Here is a 15,661-nt window from a genome sequence, read left to right as displayed (position 1 = left end):
ACACAGCAAAATATATCAATAAATTGCTCTGCCATAGAGATTTGGAGGAAATTTGTGTACTTCTGAAATTTCAGACCTTCACTCACCATTGACCAACGCATAGAATCAACCTTCTCTATGAATTCCTTTGGTCAAATAGTCAGGGTTTGTTTTATGTATACTTCTTGGATGGGATAGGAACCTTCACAGCTAGTCTGTGATATGTCTTAGACAAACCTAAGGTAATTTCAGATCAATTTCTCAGGCTATTTAGTCCCCATCCTGATTTGAAGTTATATATGTTCTTCCTATTGGTTATGTTTTTGTTATATTTATTGGAAATTTTCCTGAATTTTTTTTCCTTTACTTTTATTTATTCATGTTTCTTGGTATCCAGAATGTTTTTGGTAATTTATTCTTTATTATTCTTTTCATTTTTTTGTTTAAAAAATGTTAGTCTAAACCACAGTCTGATAATTTTAATAGCTGTGTATTATACATTTCAGTCCATACAAATTTTAAAATATAAATTATAAAGTAAGGCTCTATTTTCCTCCCATATAAAAATCACTTTTCCAGCACCACTTAATAAATAATTCTTTTTTTCCCCACCAATTTATGATTTCACCTTTACTATATATTAAAGTAGTATGTATGATAGGTGATTTCCTGCTGTATTTATTCTGTTCATTTTATCTGGCCATTAGTTCTTCTGCCAAAAATGTATTGTTTTGATTATCATGGGCTATACTATACTTTGATATCTGGCAAGAACAGGGCACGGTAATAACTTTTCTTTTTCAAAAAATTCTTAGTTGTTTAATATCTGCTCTCCCCTTCCTGAATTTGAATTGAAATTTCATAAAGCCAATAAATTACCTTGCAAAGAATTGACAAGTTTATATTGACCAGTCTTCCTGTCAATAAATATAAAAATATCTTCATGAGCTTATCAGCAAAAGGTGATACTTTTCTTTATGTATTTTAGTTTGGGTCAAGAGTAATCTTTTTTTTTTTTCTTTTTAAAGGGTGGGGGGCAGAGGGAGAAGGAGAGAGAATCCCAAGCAGACTGTGAACTGAACGGGGAGCTCAACGTGGGCTCAATCTCTCCACCCTGAGATCAAGACCTGAGCTGAAACCAAGAGTCAGAAGCTTAATCATTTGCCCCACCCGGGCACCCTGGGTCAATAGTAATTTTAAGTTTTTTTTTTTTCTTTTTAAGATTTATTTATTTATTTCAGAGAGAGAGAAAGAGAGGGCACAAGCAGGAAGGGCAGAGGGAGAGGGAGAGAAAATCTCAAGCAGACTCTGTGCTGAGTGGGGAGCCAGACATGTGGCTTGACCTCAGAACCCTGAGATCACAAGCGGAGCTGAAATCAAGAGTTGGTCGCTCAACCAACTGTGCCACCCAGGTGTCCCAATCTTAAGTGTTTTATATTTTTGTTGCTTCTGCATAAATGATAAACTTCTATTACATATTTACCTAGCTATTGCTGATATAGAAGATTTTTTTTCCCCTAATCTTATCACCTGACTGCACTTTTTCAAAAGATTGAATATTTTCATTTTTTCCTCTCAGGTTTTCTTGTCATACTTTTATACCGGCAAGTACTAATAATTTTGTTTACAAAAGTCTATTTAGATAGTATCTTGCTTGTGTAATGCTTCTTTCCTTTTTTCCTCTCGTGTATCTCTCTGGAGTAGTGTGTTCATGTTATGAAATTATCTTGAGCTATTGAATCACATGCTGTAAAATCAGTTTCTGTAGGGGTGCCTGGGTGGCACAGTGGTTAAGTGTCTGCCTTCGGCTCAGGGCGTGATCCCAGCGTTCTGGGATCGAGCCCCACATCAGGCTCCTCCGCTAAGAGCCTGCTTCTTCCTCTCCCACTCCCCCTGCTTGTGTTCCCTCTCTCGCTGGCTGTCTCTATCTCTGTCAAATAAATAAATAAAATCTTTAAAAAAAAATCAGTTTCTGTAGGTTGAGAATGAATGACTTCCATAAGAGAAAATAAGACTGCTTTCTTGTAAATATCTTCAGAAGCAACAATACATATTCCAAGGTCTTATACAAAATCAATGATCTGTTTTTTTTCCAAGTATATTGTGAGAACTCTCCACGAATCTTGACTTACTCTTAGTGATACATCAGAAACCTTTAATGGAATCTTCCTTTATAGGGCTGGAGGATTGCTGATTTGTGGCTTTTCTGTGTATCTCACAAACCTTTTTTTGTCCAATGGAGGCTAAATGAAACTTCAGGGCACTTTGCTCTTGTCATAACCATTGTCCTTTGTGGCTAAACACAAAATCAGATTGCCTTCTTTAATCATGTTTTTAATAGACCTTTAGTTCATTTATTGGACATCTAATTGAGAAAGAGGGAGTGACCATAGTTTTACAGGTTGGAAAGAAGAAAACAGCTTCATTCAATTCCTTACTAAGAACTGAAATGTCACTGGAGTTTCTGAGAAGCCTAATTCCTACCATGGAATTCTATCGTATCCAACTGCGGAGTTTTCATCTTCTTGGGAATGATAGAAAGCCTTTTCATAGTTACACCATATAGTTACATCATACTGTATTTATTTTTCTTCTTTCTTATACATTATCAACACAAGCATTACTGAAGTCTATAAAAGGTTGGCTTTACTGGAACTGAAAACTGCTGAGTCATCACATGAATCCTAGTTGCCAAGAGGAGAGCCTTCTTTCTGCACTTGAATAAATCCTGTAAATTTTCAGAGGCATATTTGAAAAAGTGTACCACAGTTAAATTCTTTTTCTGAGGAACTTAATTTTTGTTTGTTTGTTTTGCAATTATAATTTCATTTTTCTTAGTTTTCTTGGGACATAGGGACTACACAGCACAGGTTTTGTAAATGAGAACATTGCACTGCTCCGAAACCATCTAGAGCCAAGGATTGTGGTAAAAATGTCCTGTATTTATTCCCACCCCCATGTGATAGCTCTCAATGATTTAATGGCTCCAAAGGGCTCCCATGAGCCCCCCAAAACTGTAGCACACTCTTCACCAAAATTAAAAACCGTGAGTTCACCTCATGATTCTAAAATTGTTCTGGACTCTGAATCTCCTCTTACACTTCTTGTACTGAGAAACAACCAGTACTAATATGTGAACTATCATCCCCTCTTTGTGAGTCTTTTCCAAATGTCACCGGAAAGTCCATGCTTGTAAATTTCTACTGTGACACTGCTGGGGGAAAAAAGTCTATAGGCTTTGGTTTACTTAGAGTTACAAGTATACTCATTCAACATTTATGAATGCTGAGCATGTTTAGATCCACATACTAAAGAATAGAAAAATGAACACCACAAAGACTTTACCATAATACCTAGATCTTTGTGTGCTTTTGTAGGCTAAGCAAAAACAATTTTGATAAAAGTGGCCCTGTGTACAGAAACTCGATGTCCTCCATAGTAAAAACATGGGCTTCCAGGCCATGCATTAAAAAGCAAGCGAAACAGAGCTGCCATTAAAGACCAAAGGACAATGGGGCTGTTCCAGAGGCCTGTTTAGGAAAGCTGCTGTCTGGGCAGTTTTGTTCAGTAGCTGCATGCATGGTTAGTGACCCATGCCATCATGGACCTTGACAAAGTAAACAATTTCTCAACAGTATCTCCGAAAGACTAGACAGACTTGTTCAACTTTTGAGGCTAAAAGCAGAATCTGAAGTGGTATGACGTTATCTGAGCAGTATGAATTAAGACCTTTGCAAAATGTAGCTCCAATTTCTCAGTAGTCTTTTGTAGAACACGCCAGGAGAAGGGGATAGTCACATCCTAGCCTGTTCAACCTACAGCATAGGAGAGCTAGTTGGCATGATACAATCATACAAAGAATTCCATTCTGGAAAAGATGTAATGAGATGAAAGAGTCTTAAAACTGCTGTTATGACCCTGAAACTGTCCCTCGGCCGCTGCTGCTCCCCACCCCCAATCTGTCAAACTCAGCACAATGACTCAAGTATGCGAACTCTTCCTCAGATAGGGCCAAGCAACCGAAATGCTGTCATCAGTTGCATGTGTTTTAGTCACAGCTCCCCTTGGAAGAAAAAACAACATGGTTGAAGTATATTTCTTATTGCTTCCCTCATTCCTTTCCTCCCTTCCTTCCCCTTTCTCTCTTTGTATTCCATTTCAGGCTTCTTTGATACTATGTGTCAAGTATGGTCAGAGGTGGGGGTGGGGGACATCTGGTGAGATGCAGAGAAAGGGAGAAAAGATATTAAAAATGATACAAAAATACTAAAACAATGAATAAGTTTCGGTCTTATTCATCTCATAATATAAAGTTTAATCAGAGAGACAGATGTAAAACAAAACAATCATAAAGCCTATAAGTGGACAAAGTAATGGTATCCGGTGAGTGCACAGAAGGTGCCCTGATAACTAGCAGCTAAGCAACTGGATCCCCACTTGTGGCAAATGCTTGCCTGGATTGTGTGAAATGAGAAAATCTGATGCTACATTTGCTAGAATCCCAGTGCAACCATCTCCAGTGTACTGGTTTTATTCGTTTATTTAGTAAGTATCAGTATTGCATTTATGTGGTACAAGGCCTTGGCTAGGAGCGGTGGGAATTCCTGAGATTTGGAGGACAGAGCCTGGCGAATTAAAAGTGGGTGGAGGACAGGTAACCATCCAGACAGAGGAAGTATAGGCTGCCTCTCATGTGGCGGGTAAAATACAAAGTGCTTTAAGAGGAGGAAATCCTTGTGTGGTTTAGCAACGTAGAGCTGGAAATAGGAGTCTGTGGGGCCAAGGACGTCTCCTACTGTCTTTCCCGGCCCTGATCGCTGGCCCTCCTCGCTCTCTCCGCGTCCCCTGAACAGGGTAGTCCCTGCCCCGGGGCTCTCCTGCAAACTGTATCTTTCTCCTCCTAGTTTTCTTTGTTGCCGAACCCCAGTTTTCTCACTGTCATCTAAACTGTCTTGCAGAGCACAAAAATTCTCACTAATATGATAATGGGGTATAATAGGCCTGGGCTGTGAGGTAATCCGCTTGCATTTTAAGGGACATTTTGGAGATAATGTCCCAAAGGAATGGTGAGAAGTTTTCTGGGAACACCGCAGGCTGGTGGCAGAAATATTTTTGGATAAGTCGGTAGAGGTCTTTCAAATCTTACCACATAAGCAGCCACTTTTTCTGCCATCATGCAGGGCTGTTCCTCTAAGTATATTTACCTTTTAAAAAAAGAAGACGACTAACTGTAGAAGACTGTTATTTAACTCAAACTTAGTTGTGATACCACCCGCAAAGAGCTCCACACAATTTCCCTTATGCACCCACAGTCTAGTCCTGTGTGTTTTATGTCTTTTAGGAAAACCAGAAGTGACCTGTAATTACAAGCAAACATCACTATTTTATTTTGTGTTTATGTTAAATGTTGTTTTTACACTTTAAAAAAGAAGGCTTGCATCATTAAAGTGATTTTCTTTGGGTGCTTAGGACTTGTTTTTCTCCCGTTTTTCAGATAGTAGTAATCTGAAGAACCATAGGGCCCCCATGTCCGATGCTCCTTCTGGGGCACAGGAGGCCAGACGTAGGTCCAGCTGTCACACACAATTCCTCTGATGTTCTACCACTCCCTTTCCACAGCCACAGTTTCCAAAGGTTCTAGATGCCATATTTTGTTTAGTTTTTAAAATTAAGAAAACGAAACATAATTTTGTTTCGGATAGCTTAGAAGAATTTCATAATGCCTTTTGAGAAAACTGCAGTGCTTAGTGTTGCAAAATCAAGGTGGAAGATTATTGGCCTAGAGGCCAGATGAGGGATATAATTTTTTTTTTCCTTAATTGGAAGCCCCACAATACTTTCTTCTCAATTACTGGATATACTTATGCACGGTCTGTTGTCTAGATATGTAGCTGTCAATAAAAACGATATGTGAATGCGAAAGACACATTTCATGCTTTCTTGCCGAGGCATTCGCTGGCTGGAGAGAAGGCCAGGGTAATATTTTTATTTGGAAAGGTCAAACCCTTATTTGGAAACCCATAGGTGTCAGGTTTTAAATTCTTTTTTTTTTTTTTTTTTTTTTTAACTCCCCTTACTCTCTACACAGACCTTTGAGATTGTTTAACTCTATAGATTTCCACCTGTCAGTTAGTCTGCCGACGAAAGGCTGAGGCCTGTTAGGATGGCTGGCTGCAGAAAGGGTGCACCTTGTCCTGGCTGTTGAAAGCAGACACACTGATGGCCAGCGCCCCATTATTCCCTTCAGCAGTAGGGGAGTCTCAAGCTGCTTCTGCAGCTTTTTGTACGATTTACCGAAAACTGGAAGGAAAACCTGGGGACTTATAAGAAAGCCTGAAAATTTTCCTGGCTGAGAAAATTTTAGCATCAGATCATTAGTTTAAAAAAAAAAAAAAAAAAAACCAGAAAAACAAACTCTTCCTGTGTGTGTCTGGGTTTCTTCTCCCCATTCTTCTCTAGAAGTCACTGGAATGTTCTTAAAGAATAACTGGCTAGGCCATTAAAATGAGAATCAAGCCGGCATTTGTGTTGTGACCTTTTGGCAGGATACCCTGTCCTCATACATTAACTCTGCAGTGACAGAATTTTGCTTTTTCCCCCCTTTTCCTGCCATGGAACCACCCCAAAGGAACACTGAGAAAGATTCCACTTGGATAAGTCCTGAGTGAAGTATTTCAACTGGAGAGGGCTCAATTCTCCCTTCTTGCTTTGTTCCTCAATTTTTTACTTCATTTTGTCACAGTATAGTGAATAATGCCATGTGATAATTAATTAAGGTTCATCCATTTTGCCAACTCACGTCTGTAAGTTAATGCATTGGAGACCTAAAAGGTTATCAAAATATAGTCAAATAAGCTTAGAACTCCAACTGTCGGACTGAAATTTTAATCACTAAGTGTTCAATATATGCACAAAGGTACACACACACATACACACACATGCATGAAAACAGCAAAGAGTGAGCTGTAGGACAAGGATTTGCAACAGAATATTTTTCATGATAGAAAAAAATGTGGTTACAGTGCTCAACACCAGATTAAGCTTTAAAATAAGGAAGTTGAAATTAGAAATCATTTAAAATTAATACTTTAAAATTGTTTTTAAATTTATATGTTATATATTGTTTTTCATATTTAAAAGATTCAAATGATAAACTCAAAAATACATTACTGCAGTGATCTAGGATCATAAATAAGTAAGATACAAATTTTGATCTGAATCTGTCTTTAACATTATATCTTCATAAGAATATTTTATGAGTGTAGTGAGAAAAAACATCTATAAAAAGAAAATATTTTGGTATTCAAACTTTTTACAGCAGACATTTTTTTAACTAAAAAGGGAGGAGGAAGAGAGGAGGAATAAAGGGATGGAGGAAGGACTAGAAAAATAAGGGGAAAGAGAAAGAACTAGAGGAAGTAGAACAGGAGGAAAAGGAGGAGGGGAAGGAGGAGGACAAACAGGAAAGGGAGGAGGAGAGCAGGGGGTGGGGAGGAGGAAGGAGGAGGAGAACTAGTGAAGGAATTTTCCAATCCTGTACTGTGATTGATACAGGAAAGATGTGAGGGTTCGAAGCCTACAGCAAAGAAAGAATTTTTGAGACATCTCTGGCGCAAAAAGGTAATTTTATTAAACCACAGGGACAGACCCGTGGGCAGAAAGAGCTGCACTGGGGTCATAAGGAGTGGCCCATTATATACCCTTAAGTTGGGAGGGGGTTAGGGAGACCATAAGTCTCTAAGGAATTTTAGAAGCAAGGTTTCCAAGACCTTGAGGGGGCTAGCTGTTCTGGGGAAAAGGTCATTTATTACCGTCTAATAAAACTTTAGTCATGAGACCCTTCAGATGTATATCGTGGACCATATGCTTGGGGGATGATTGCCAACATGTATCTTGGGGAGGGGGTTAGAGATAAAGGAGGTTTCCAAGGAAATTTTTATATGTTAAAGTAGACTTACAGGATCCTGGTTGGGGGGGGGGTGTCAGGCTAGGACTGCCTTTTGCCCTTAGCAAAGTATTAATAACATTGAGGCAGTTGAGTCCCTAGAGAAATGTCATTCTGCCTGTTTCAAGGACTTGTCAGTGGGCTGTAGGTAGTAAGGACATTTCATAATTTTTCTTCTGCCTTTGTTTCCCATATCATGATGACCTTTGTAATTTGACATTCATAGCATATCATCCTGAGTTAAAGTTGGCCTCACAGTTTAGAGATATACTAAAAACAAAACAAAAATATTTTAGTGACTTGATAAGTATTAAAATTCCTGGGCTGTATTTTCTTCATTGTGGAAATAATTCTACGTACATCCCCAAACCATTCAGCAATTTATGGATTTAATAAATAAGATAAAACTTGAATACTCTAAATGCTTCTCAGAGCCAGAGAAGACATATACTCTTCCTTGGGTTTGAATATATGTGGAAAGGTCCCCATGTGACATTCTTTATGGTAGTTGTATTTTTTAGATTGTTAGGACATTCTTAAAATCAGATTTGGAATTTTTAAGCTACATAATGCTATCTGTTGGTTTCAGGGAAAAAAAATAAGCACTACTTTTTCCCATCTCATTTAAACTATAGGAGAATCAAACTGCAGAAACCAAGCTAAATCATAAATGCATTATGAAGCAGTCACCTTTTGCATTTGGAGAAAACTCTGTGATTTTTTGCAGTCCTGAGCAATTGTTAAAAAAGTCAGGTGTTGCCTGTCAGGTCTGAGATGTAGATTCAGCCAAACATTTGCATTTAAAATAATAAGCTTAGCTGGCATTTGTTTCCATAGCCATTAGTCCCTTTAGCAAAGATCAAGTGGGAGGTTCCAATTCAGCAAAATCTTTCATTTATAAAATTAAGCAAGAATTTCAAAAAGATGAGATGCCAATGACTGTTCAAAAGTACACTTTTAAAACAGCAACATGGCTACAGTTTGACTCTTTTGTTTGAAGCTATAATTATCCTACTGCGCTGAGAGATGAGGATTCTTATAGTATCTCTTTTCAAAGATGTGTTGTAAAGCATGTTTAGTCCTGGTCAAACACAAAATTAGATGAGCATAAAGTAGACAATTGTTTTAATTACATAAATTTTCTGGTCGGTAACAAACCTTCGGAGGTACAAAGGCACACTAACATCCCATTAATTTATCTTTTCTTTATACCAATTCATTAAATGTGTATCTTAAAATCAAGTTTCCACTGTGTTGTGATTTAGAAAATAAATCTGGAGATTACCATGGGATTTTACTTTTAGACAAAAGTTTATTTGAACACTGATTATTTCACTTAATTTTTCTCTAAAATATATTAACACTTGATGTTACTATTGATTAAAGTTACTTAATTCACAAAAATATTTCATTTCCTTAATTAAGTTGAAGTAGCATTTAGTAAAAATTCAGGCACAGAATAAAATAGAGATGTAATGTGGAAAGAGGTTAGTTAATAGTATCTTACCATTGGAAGGGACCTCAGTGGTCATTTAATTTAAACTCTTTCTCAAATCAGAGAGCTCCACAAAAATAGGCTGACATTTATTCATCCTCTGGTTGCTTACCTCCCAGGATGGAGAGCTCATTTCCTCACAAGACAAGCATTTACATTATTGAACTTAAATGTTATCTGTCTTCTTGCGTCTCCTACCCATTGATCTTATATTTTCCTTTCGAAACATGAGAGAAAATAAGTCTATTTCTCTCCTGCACATGATCTACCTCCTATTTAAAAATCCTATTCTGTTCTCAATTAGATCTTCCCTTCTCGAGTTTTCCAACCACTCCTTTATGACATGATACTCAGACAAGATTCTAAACATCCCCACCTAAATTATTCTAAATTCTCTCTACTTTGTCCTATACCATATCTAGAACTTATTCAGTATTCTAGATATTGTCTGACTAGTGCTGAATACATCAATGGAGAAAAATCTCAACTGATTTGAACAATGTTTTTTCTGTTAATGCAACATAAAAACATGTAATTGGCATGTTGGAGAAAGGGTTTGGTGGTGGTAGCTGTTGTTAGGTGACATCATCTTTGGTTTGGTTGCTGCAATCTGCGGTCAACTAAAGCACTCTGATCTTTTTCAAGTCAACTGCTGCCAAGACTGTCTTTTTCGTTCTGTTTTGTGTGTTCCTTATTTTTGTTGTTATTGTTGTTTTTAATCTCCAAGCAGAAATTGAGTGTTGATCTTGTTAAAAAGTCAAAATTTTGATTCCGTCAAGGCCATTTTGAATTTTAATTTAACATTCTCTTGTATGTTAGCTATCACACATATGCTTGGAGCTCTGCAAGTTTGATAAATAGTGCTTTCTTTTCACAAAACTCATGGATAGAAAGTCAGACATGACAAAATGAGGGTAAACTATGGAATTCTACCTGTCCATAGGTGTTTCATGACATATTATGAAAGATCCTTCTCTGGTCACTGATTAACATACTTGAGTATGATCATTCAAATCTAAGTTATTACCTTGCGAGGAACTTCTTCAAATGGTTTCAAAATCAAGCAACTGAGTGAAAGGTGGTATAGACAGCGTGGAGGTTAAGGGTACCAAGCTCAGGCCCCAGGGCTCCAGGGTTTGAACCTGGGCTCTGGCTCTTACCAGCTATTTGGGTTTGCCTTTGTTACTTACCTTCTCTGGATTAACTTTCCTCATCCCTAAAGTGGAGAAGATGATGATGATGAAGGAGAAGAAGATGATGATGAAGGAGAAACAACAAAGTGTACATAGAGTTATTTCGAGGATTGAATGAGTAAATATATCTAAAGTACCAAGGAAAATACCTGACATATAATAAACACAGCGTTGTGACCAAAACTAACCCTATATTTCATAGCATTCTTTTGACCTATCAACCTCTGTGAACCATACTCTTACCAATCATTGTAATTTTTCAAAGGTAGTAAACCATTAATAATTTATTCTAAAAATTTATCTAGAATAAAAATTAAGCCTGCTGTCGATAATTTTAAAATAAAACTTTTTATTTTCAAAGTACATAAACATGATATAACAGAGGAAGTCATATATTGTTTTGAAGACTTCTAAGAAGAATAAAAATTTTAAATGACATCAGTCTTTTATATGTATTTGATATGATATTAGTAAAATGTGTGATTCTTAGTTAAAGCAAAGAAAGTATGCTTAATCTTGATTCATTTTATTAAAAAGAAAACTTACCGCTTCTTGAAGATAATTGTTTGGTATGAAAACTGACACGCACATCCAATAGCTTTTAATTTTAAATTTAAGTTTATTATCTCCTTTGTTCATGTTGTTTCACTATAATATTATTGATTCTAAAGTATCTTTTGCTTAAAAATACTGTCTGAATGAACCTTATGGTGAAAACTGGCATTCAAAACTTCCTTTGATAGATTTGTGAAAACCCCCAGCACTTCTGGGGTAATTTTGTGAACAAGAAGAATGCACTGTGCTTGTTGAAAGCACTTGGATTAACCGCAGCTAACAGATTTCTTGGAATCAAAACCAAAACTTTTTCCAGTTGTGTGAATTCAGCCTACAATGATAGAAGTCAGCAGAGGTCAGACTCAACCACACCGGTGTGTGCTTCCTCCTTGGAGTGTGACAAGGAGGCACTGATCTCGCGCTCTCTCTGCCTCTTTTCCACTTGCTTGTGAAAGCCATAAGAAAGCACTAAACCTGTTTTTTGTCTTCCTTTCTCCCCTTCTTCCCCAATCCAAGTAATCCAAATACCCAAGATGGTAATCCCCAAATCTCCAAACCTAAAATGATAGTTTGTATAAATATTATCATGATTTTGTTGTCATTTATTTCTCGTGTGAAATGAATAGGGGTGCTTGGATACGCTCTTCCTTACTCACCTCTTTGTTAAATGACTTATCTTAAATGGTTACTTTGTGATAGCTTCATCTCAAATGTTGATGCTGTGACAATAGAGTTAAAGCCAAATACCATCTTCCTAATCATCATCAACCAAGAAGAGCTATAGACAACATTGATCTGTCAGATCAGCCACGACTCATCTTTGGGTGGAAACCTACAGAGGCATAGAGGTGGTACCAGCTAGTTTACGTCAAATCTTGCAGCACTGATGCCTAGCTCTCAATTCCAAACTACATAGGAAAATTACAATTAAATTTCCGTCACTACTATATTTTTCAATAGTGAATTTTTCCTTATCTTGGTTCTTTATCATCTTGAACTTATTTTCCCTCATATTGGAATTCAGATAGGAAGAATGAAGGGCACTGCATATAATGAGATAAGGAATAGGGTGAACAGGAAAAGAATCTGTGGGTAGATAAGGCTATTGACTTTTAGCCTTATAACTGATTTATTAAAGACTAACAATAGAAGCCAAAAACAAAGTGTTTTCTCCAATAAAGTATCTGCTTTTATGTTAGAATTTATGGAATTCTCCCCCTAGGTATCTTTAATGTGGTTGGTATTACTAGTCTCATCTTGATAAGTCTTTCTTATACTGCTCTGAGCTAGATCAAGGGCAATTCACACGTGGGAACACATCAGCCTGCTGTAAACAAAGCTTAAAAATGCAATGAAAGAGTAAGAGTTTTGGATCCACATTAAGGCAGTCTCATGTGCTCTCCTAACTCTGCCAGCCACCCGGTGAGACCGAATAGTTCTTATCCTATTAATAGTCTTAGCTTTTTCCCTTCTTTCTCTCTTTTCTCAGGACTTTGATGAAGATTTAATTAACTGGCATATGTAAAATTTCTAAAATTACTAGACACTTGATAAATGTGTCTCACCTTCCTCTGATGCTCTGACGTTTTTGGTAAATAGTTACATTGAATAATTCTTAATTAAAATTACATTTTCATTGTATTACATTGTTTGCTAAAGATTTAACCTATGGTTTAGAGGGTATATTTTTCATTTCACAATATACAAATCTACATGAAACAAATGTTTCTGATTCAAAGTTAATGCTGGATACTTTCAAGGTGACAATAACTTTAATAGTAGTCATGAATTCTATGGTAAAAATTCCAAAACTATATTATCTCAGTTATGGGTATTTACACAGAAAGAAACCTTACTTATTTATTTATTTTTGATTGCTATTTCCTGTTGAAAATGAGGGAAAATTACATAAAATTCATAGAAATAAGAATGCCGTAATGAACGTGTTAATGAAAATTAATAGCAGAATGAATCTGCTTGCGTATTCTTTGCCAAAAGACATTTGATTTTTCATTTCAATACACTGACTTACTTTAAAATAGCTCGGAAAATAACAACTTAAACTGCAATTATTTGAGGTCCAACTTAAATTTTTTTTAACTGAAATAAATGCAAATCCCTTATTATGGTTGTATTAAAACAGTGTTTGTGGTACCAAGAAAATATGATTTTTTTGTGTTTGTGCTGAATAATATATCCATCACATCTTAGATAATCCAATAAGTGCAACCAGATTGCAACATTGTCAGAACACCAAGATTTAAAATTAGAAATGGGACAAACTTGTTTGGAAGTCATTGAATATCTTTAACCAAGGCTTGATGGAAAATAAGGAGGAGCACATGAAGTCCCAGATGATAAAATTCCTATTTGCTCTTTTATAATTACTCCTCACTGGATGTCCTACCATTATAGTAACTGGCATTCGGAGTGTTACAGAATTATTTTGCATAAAATGAAAATAAATTTTATATCCATAAATCTGCCAAAAAGGCAGTAATGACTTTAATTTTGTGTAACAGATTTTTTTTATCCATAGTGTGGTAGAATTGACAGCTTTTTTCACTTTGTCTTTTGGAAAAAAGAAAAAAAGGAAAAGAAAACAGAATTATTTTCTTTTTTGAAATAATGCTCTTAAATGGCTTGTACCTGGAGTAAAATCAGCCTAACTTACTTCTTACAAACAACTTCCACAATAATTTCTTTTGAAATTCAAATTACTTAAAAAGTTATTTAATGGAAGGAATGGGGTTTGTGAAAACATTTTAGAGCATTTTGAATATTGTTTTTTAAGAACTTGTTTCCCTTTTGCTTAAATTCTTGTTCATTTTTAGAGAGAAACACATTAATTTCTCAACCACACCATCCTTGGAGTCTGTAGTTAGACGCCCCTCTCCTTTACCCCATGACACATCACTTAATCCTAATGAAATAGTTACATGTAAAAAGTAGTTTTATAGCAATACTTTGGAACATGAGTTCATTTTTCATGAAAATAATAGCCATTAAGTTCCCAGGTTAGCTCACCAACATCTATGGAACCAGTGCTATATGGTGAGACTATAAACTCCCGAAGGTATGGCAGCTTTCCCAAGAACAGAAATACAGGATGGAGGGATGCACTGAGAGGCAGGGGTTGGGGTCACAAGTAGCAAAGATGAAGGAACAGAAGCCAGATTAGGTAAAGCATTAGACATAGTAATGCTGGCTAAGAGTTACCAAACACTTACTCTCTTCGGTACTGCTTATGCTGACTCTGTGTATTTTACATACACTAAAATATTCATTGTTATAAAATTCCTATGAAGTAGATGCCATTATTGTGCCTATTTTTCAGGGGAGGAAACTGAGGCATAGAGTTGTTAAATAACTTACCCAAGACTGCATATCTCTAAAGTGGTAGGGCTAGAATTCAAATCATGATAGCCTGGCGCCAAAATTCATGCTTTTACCCCCTACGCCATAATGCCTCTTGGCATTGTAACAAACACCACAATCACATTTTCTTCACTCCCTCGTCTCTCTAGGGTCACCAGAAGTATGCTGATCCACACGTCTGCAGTTTCTCAAGAGAACAGTCATTCCTCCCTTGTTCTCAACTGGAGAACCTAAGGTATGTTTTCTTCACATGGGATGAGGGCAGATTCTCTTTGTGCCAGTTTCTGTGTAGGTCAAGTATGGAAGTCAACTCTTGTTAATATATATACATATACAGATGTGTGATATATATGAAACATCTTAATAAATTGGTATTATTTGGTGTTTACTGTGTGTGATACATATGACTTAAGTAGATTACCTTCTCTTAGTAAGTCCAGTAAAAACTCTTTCATAAATACTTTTATCTTGTATTGAGTTATTCTTTCAATCACTTCAATCAGTCACAAGCTTTGCCGTCCTAAAGTTACTATGTCAGCTTTTGTGAGTCAGGGTTGTACAATGAATGTGGCATAGTCTCTGCTTTCAAGAGGTCTATACTATAGTTCTAAAGATAAAGCCTCTAAAGAAATATATATGGGCAGAAGGTAATGAGTGTTATAAGAAATATACACATTAAATGTTACAGGATTTTTATAGAATAGAGACATTCTTTCCACTTAGAAGTATAAAACAAAGATTTCACAGAAATGGTGAAATTTGACCTGGGCCCTAAATAATTTTGGAAAGGATTTTGATGGACTTCTATAAACCAGGATCTCTAGTTTCAGAAACTTACTCCATGAATTTGAGCAAATGAGGAACTTGCTAGAAGGATACTGAGGCTCTCAGTGATCTCCAGGAAGCTAGAGAACCATGCCACAAGGCAATACAGCCCAATGGAAGACCCCCAATCATGCTTTGAGAATGAGCTCCTGCTCATGCCCAGTGGGAACTTTTTCTTGCTGCAGCTACCTCTGCCACCAGAGAAAATCACTTCTGGTTCCTCTTTTTTTGCATCAGTATCCAAAGATTAAAAAGGCAGAGACTATCAGGAGTGTCCATATTTATTACAAA

The sequence above is a fragment of the Ailuropoda melanoleuca genome, chromosome 19 (genome assembly GCF_002007445.2).
Source record: "Ailuropoda melanoleuca isolate Jingjing chromosome 19, ASM200744v2, whole genome shotgun sequence".
NCBI classification, from domain to species: domain Eukaryota; kingdom Metazoa; phylum Chordata; class Mammalia; order Carnivora; family Ursidae; genus Ailuropoda; species Ailuropoda melanoleuca.
Note: the sequence above shows the minus strand (reverse complement) of the source record.